This window comes from Schistocerca gregaria, chromosome 1 (assembly GCF_023897955.1).
Source record: "Schistocerca gregaria isolate iqSchGreg1 chromosome 1, iqSchGreg1.2, whole genome shotgun sequence".
Lineage (NCBI taxonomy): Eukaryota > Metazoa > Arthropoda > Insecta > Orthoptera > Acrididae > Schistocerca > Schistocerca gregaria.
In genome coordinates, this window is record NC_064920.1 from 1,115,939,371 (window position 1) to 1,115,945,914 (window position 6,544).

The 6,544-nt window shown below is 39.0% G+C and overlaps 1 pseudogene; it reads right to left on the minus strand.

Annotated features, from left to right (window-relative positions):
- Nucleotides 1-3,439: 3,439 nt before the first annotated feature.
- LOC126291876 (5S ribosomal RNA) lies at nucleotides 3,440-3,558 on the minus strand (annotated as a pseudogene).
- Nucleotides 3,559-6,544: the final 2,986 nt, after the last annotated feature.

Consider the following 6,544-nt stretch of genomic DNA (forward strand, 5'->3'; position numbering starts at 1 on the left):
GAACTGGGATTACCAGATATCTGACTCTTAGTATTTCAAGAGGCTACCAAGGCTGTGGAAGGTGTCGGTGGTCCGGCGCTGCAGTTGCTGGAGCCGTTGGTGTTGCAGGTACGGGAACACTGTGCTGAGAATGCTGCTGACAGTGACGTAAGCTCTCCCGTACATGTCAAACGACGCATTTATAAGCAAATATAACTCATATTTTGGTTAAATGTTTTAAACAACCAGAACAGGATAAGAGATCGTACTTAAAACAGACGGTGTGCCTTAGTACTGCCAGACATCTGCGGGAAACAGCACTGCTGAAAGCAAGCGCTCGAAATGGCTTAAGCCAACAAATTAAAAATAAAGCCATCCCATTTTTTGCATCATTTCTAGTACTACAGGAGCGTCATCTAAAGCAACTCTCGATAAAAGCGGGAGTTTATGCCGCGGCACTTTCTAGATGTGCTGCACTTCAAGGTAAGTGCGATGTTATGTTGGTAGGCTAAATAAATATTCTATCAGAACTGACGTACGCAAATTTCGATCGTATAATAGTGAAAAGACGTAAATTAATGTGAAAACGCACGAAATTTATTAGCAGCAACGAGACGACTTATTTTCCCTCTATGCAGGCATGTTGTATTATTTGCAGAATGTCATACAGAGAACGAAGCCTCAGCATCGACGCCTTCAAAGCATGCAAAGAATGTCTTTGCACCGTGGGTGGAGGAGCAGGAAATTGTCGATGAAGTTTCCATATATTTGTTGATGGGAAAACCACACGAGAGACAGTCGCTTCTGGAGTGGTGAAAATAAAGAGAAACAACTTATCCCAGACCGTCGCAAGTGGCACGAGAAGTTCTATGTACGGTTACCTCTAGCGCCTTTAGCGAGACGGTATTCGGTGGAGCTGAGCTTGTCATTAAGGATAGACGTCACGGAATAACTACGCAAAATGTGAATAACCTGCTTATGGTGCATTGCAATACCATTGTAAGTTTCAGATACAGTGGCATACCATTGTATTTTCGTTATAAATCCCTTAATGTCGTGATTGTTTATTTCAGGAATAAATTCGTCCAGAAGGTCGTTATAGAGTTATGACGTAAAGAATATTTCTTTATTTAGTTCAAGGAAGAGTTTTCATTAAACCTCATATGTCTTTCTTGTCTTAAATCTGTATGCATTCACTATCTTGCTTTTAATTTTAACAAATATATTTGCACCCAATAGATAATTTTGTTGCTTTATCGTACGACTCTGGTGCCATGTAGATATTTTTGCACGTACCAAGGAGCAGTGGCTCCTAAACCTTTTCGACTTGCGACCTTCTTTCACAAAAATCTGATGTGTGGGAAACCCTGCCTAATAAAAGAAAAACATACTTGCTGTAAGACAGAAGTAACTGAATTCCAAGCAAATCATTGTGTAAAGCAGTGACTTTGTGAAGCACGTAGCAATGTCACAGCGTCTCTCCACAACAGTTTTCTTCACAAAGGAAGAGACAGAGAAATAAAATTATTCCTTTAATTCTGTTCATACATTCGAACTCCATATAAAATTTCGAGTAAACTGATACCTAACTTCGACCAGTCGAGTAATTAAATAACAATTTGTCAAACATGATCACTGAATTAATACTACTAAATTAATTTTCCCAGTTCACAGACATTACCGGTGTATTGTCTACGTAGAGGATCATCGGTTATAGGGGACAGGGTGATTTTAGCATTTCCCGTTTCATTGACATAGAAAACGGCCAAGATGGCGAAATGTAGCTGTCTGTTCTGGCCGCTATTTCAAATCGTCGTTGAAACCACGCAGTGGCAGAAGCACCCACGGTTCTCCCTCCTGCTGAGAATTGTCGCCAGGTCAGGGCACCCAACGTGAGAGACCGAATTCTACCACTCCAGGCGGTCAGAAACAGTAGGAACGGTTCCATCTATCACCCCTGTTAGGTTGGCTGCGAGGACCTTTTCGCGTACCGCAGAGGTGCACTGTAGCTCGTAGGCCGAGCGTTTAAATAACCTGGAGAGCAGCTTTCCAGCCAGTTTCTAGAGGAGCCAACATCGCCAAGTTCATTATACGGCAGTTACCGCCATTTAATGACTAGTGGTTCTCACTGCCCTGGGAACTGCAGAGCTTTAGTATCCCGGGAACCAATCGTGATGATTCTGAAGCACTCCGCAATTACAAAGGTCACGACTGAATTTGTACTGCAAGACACTAGCGCTGCAGACCGGGATGTAGCGTAGTAAGCTGTCTTGACCAACCTTTGTTGCTGTTAACGTGACCCCTCGTTAGTTTCTCTGGTTATAGTGATACACACCATTTCATTTCTGTGCTCTCTCTGGGGACTGATCTTCAAACTGAAGTCAGGTTTGTGAGTGGTCTTGTGTACTTTCAACTTGTCTTACAGCAAGTACGTTCGCCCAGCGGCTACAATCCGTGTGTAAAAATTTATGAATACTTGTGACAGGGCTACCTCTGATTTTGTGTGTTCATTTCTGAATAAATGTTTCGCCAGATTACCCCGACTTTCACTGTCTGTGGCTTCTCTACCGTCCACTTTGTAAACCAATTCCTTACTAGGCTACGGAACACCTGCAGAAGAGACGAACTCCGACGCCTGGGACAGAAGATGCTAAGGCTGGTGATTTGCTAGCGAGCATTGTCAGTCGGAGCTCCATTGCTAATCTGCTATAGTTAATTCCACAAAAAACCAAGCTCTACAATTTAACACCCGTAATACTCTTATATTGTTTTACATTTCAGCGGTACGCACTAAAAGGACTGATGCAGACTTATTATACAGACTTATTATACGAAGTATTTTACACTTTCCTGTAAATCTATAGATTTTCATTATGGAATTAACTGGCTCAGTCCTATGCTGGAATTAGGTGAGAAGGATCTGCCCGTTTTGGATGCCGCATAACTTCAAAACGAAGAACCACAGACATTACAGACAATCTCAAATTACTTTAATAAAAGAATACATTGCCCGTTGCAGGCTGTGTCGTGCTTTATTAAAATCGTGCTGTTATCTAATTTCAGCCGTGAGCCATTATCAGCCACATTTGCTATGCCATGTATTACACATCGTGCTCTTCACACTCTTTTATGTCACATACATGCACATGACGTAAAAGAACGTGATGAGCACGATTTGTAATACACTACATAGCAAATGTGCTTCATAATGGCTCACCGCCGTAATTAGCTAATAAAAATAAATAAACACCGTCTGAACAGGCCTTGAATTCTCAACGGTACCGACCGGCAGCCGTGTCATCCTCACTCAGCCCTCAGGCGTCACACTATGGGGTTGAGGGGGGGCATGTGATCAACACACAGAGCTCTCCCGACCGTTGTCAGTTTTCGTGACCGGAGCCGCTACTGCCCTATCAAGTAGCTCCTCAATCGGCCTCACAAGGCCTGAATACATCCCACTTGCCAACAGCGCTGGACAGACCCGGATGGTCACCCACCCAAGTGCTAACCAAGCCCGACAGCGCTTAACTTCGTTGATCTGAAGGGAACCGATGTTACCACTGCGGCAAGGCCGTTCACGAAATTAGCTGATAGTACGATTTTATTAAAGTACAATACAGCCTACAACGGTCAATATATTCCTTTAAACCATTAGAGGCTGTGGATCCCCACAGAAGTAAATTCTTCATATTACTTTCGCTGAAAGTTTCTTTCTGTATCTATTTTTTATATAAGTATAAGAAGAAGCGTTTCCACACCAATTTTTGGATCAGACAGGTAATAAATCTGTTACCGACGCACTTGACAGAATTGTAAACTCCGCCTTTTAGCTTAACCAGAAACTTAAAGGTCACAAATAATTATTTTGTGTAACTTAAGAACTGAAATTTTCCAGTAGCTGCTCATTTTAATTCTATAATTATTCTCTCTTCCAATCGACTGCATATTCAATTGGAATTACTAGACAGAGCAGGGAAAGAGTCTAAAAGCTTTTTCATAACCCTTCAAATGTTTTTCAGTTAAGTTCTACACATTGTCGTTAGAACTAGGGGTGAATTTCTACTGGAAACAATGAAGGCTATCGAAGTAGTCAATCTGATTGGAATTTAAACAGACTGCCCAATGTGTTGGGTCTTTAATGAACGATTTGATGTTGTCTTGCACATTACATAGATTTGTGTTCCGTCTCTGAAGTGATAAATTTAAAACGTTTATTTTTAACAAACAAATAAGTCACAGTCTGAAGCCAGACTTGCTTTGGGAAAGGTGTACATGGCGAGAAGAAGATAAAGTTCATATAGTATGAGAAAGTTTTCTGCCCTGATATAACCATTTAACTTCCGTGAGTCAATAAAAACTTTTAAATACTTACCATTTCCTCATACAGCACCAAAAAATTCGATGACTAACAGGATGGCGTTTAATAAAATTAACTATTTTCGTTGCATCATAAGGTACAGAGTAACAGCAAGTTTATTTAACAACTAGTTCAGCGCCCACTGCTTCGTTCGCATAGACAGAATGGCTTGGAGAATTTTAGTTTTTTGTTATTATTTTATCCAATTTTTATGTTGTTCACAAACTCCAACAACAAAGCTTTACACGCTAATTAAGGCCATATAAGCACGGTCTTTTCTGAATATACTTCTGGCCAAACAGCGGTTCTGATAACTGGAGTCCCAAGTTTTTATTAATCATCCCTTCTGTGTTCTTGTGGAGATATTTTTATAGTAACTTTCATCTCCTATCAAGTATTTCTATGTATCTCTAATCGAGAACTGAAAATTACACAAAATTTACCTTTAAAATGGTTTTAATGTAACAAAATATTTTCTTAAAAATTTTGACCTCCTGTTGCACTCCCTTAGGAGTTAAATTTTCAGAAACACTAATTTCTTATTTCTAATCTAGGAGTCAAATACGAATTCTCATAGACGTAACCTTAAAAATACTTTAGTGGTTCTTTAGTAATTATGTATTTTCAAAAAAACCTTTCACCCACTAACTTAGCCGCTTAATGGTTGAATTTTCAAAAATGCTAAAACAAGTATTTTTTTATTTTCTGACTGAGAAACCAAATACCAGTTTTTGCAGTTCTAGTGACAAAATTCTCGTAACAGTGACATACGTTCAAAAAGCCTTTCGTCCCCTATTTCACCCCCTTAGTAGTTGAATTTCGGAAAATGACTTGTTAAACGGTGCCTACTGTATAAGATCCCCACCCTCTCCAAACTTCAAGTTTCTACCCTTAGGATTTGAGATGGGGGATGATGAGTCAGTGAACCAGTCTGATCCTAATCCACACCCTTAGGGGCTGAAATTCCAAAATCCGTGAAGCACGTATTTTTTCATCCCTAACCGAGAAGCCAAACACCAATTTTCAAAAATTTAGGTTTAAAATGCTTTCGGAATAAAATATTTTCATAAAACGTTCCACCTCCTATTTCACCCCATTAAGGGTTGAATTTACAAAAACAGTGACGTGCATATGTTTTATTTCTAACAGTGCAGCCAAATTTTCAAAGATTTAACTTAAGAAATGCTTGTACAGTGAAATAGTTCCATAAAAACTTTCATCTCGCGCTTCACCCCCATTGAAACAAGGATATTTTTATTTTTAACTGAGCATATTTTTATTTTCATAGATTTAGCTTTAAAAATGCTTTCATAATAAATTATTTTCATATAAATGCTCATCCCTATTTCACCCCCTTAGGGGTTCGATTTCCAAAAACACTGAAATACGTATTTTTTTAAAATTTGTAACTGTTAAGTCAAATGTCAGTGTTGATAGATGTAGCTTTTAAAATACAGGGTGTTTATAAATGAATATCGGGGTTTTAACGCTTTATAATATTTATTATATGAAACTTACAGTTATAAATGATATGTCAAATGAAAAAGCAACTCAAACAGTTTTACCAAGAACCTTATAAATGTTCAATGTTGGCACCATTTGTAACACGGCACACATCAAGTCTATAGCCGAGTTCTTCCCAAACGTTGATAAGTGTGACTTCAGTGATTGTAGCAACAGTTGCTTCAAACCGTATTCTTAATTCAGGGAGGTCTGCTGGTAGCAGAGGCACGTACACACGATCATTGATGAAGCCCAAAAGGAAAAAATCACATCGTGTTAGATCGCGTGAACGTGGAGGCCTTGCAAAGCAAGCCCTGTCATTGGGCTTCTTGCGGCCTATCCAGCGCTTGTGTACAGTGAAGTTCAACCAATCGCGTACTTCGCTATGCCAGTGAACATTTATAATGTTATTGGTAAAACTGTTTGAGTTGTTCTTTCATTTTACGTATCATTTATAATTGTAAGTTTAATGTAATAAATATTATAAAGCGTTAAAACTCCGATATTCATTTATAAACACCCTGCACTTAAGTAGTTCTTTAATAATGATATATTTTTTTTAGAGAAGCTTTCCCCTACTATTCCATCTCCATCAGATTAAATTTCCAAAAATTCTGAAACACATATTTCTTTATTTCTGACTGAGAAACCAAATAACAAATTCCGCAGGTCTAGCTTCAAAACTGACTTATAACCGACATTTTC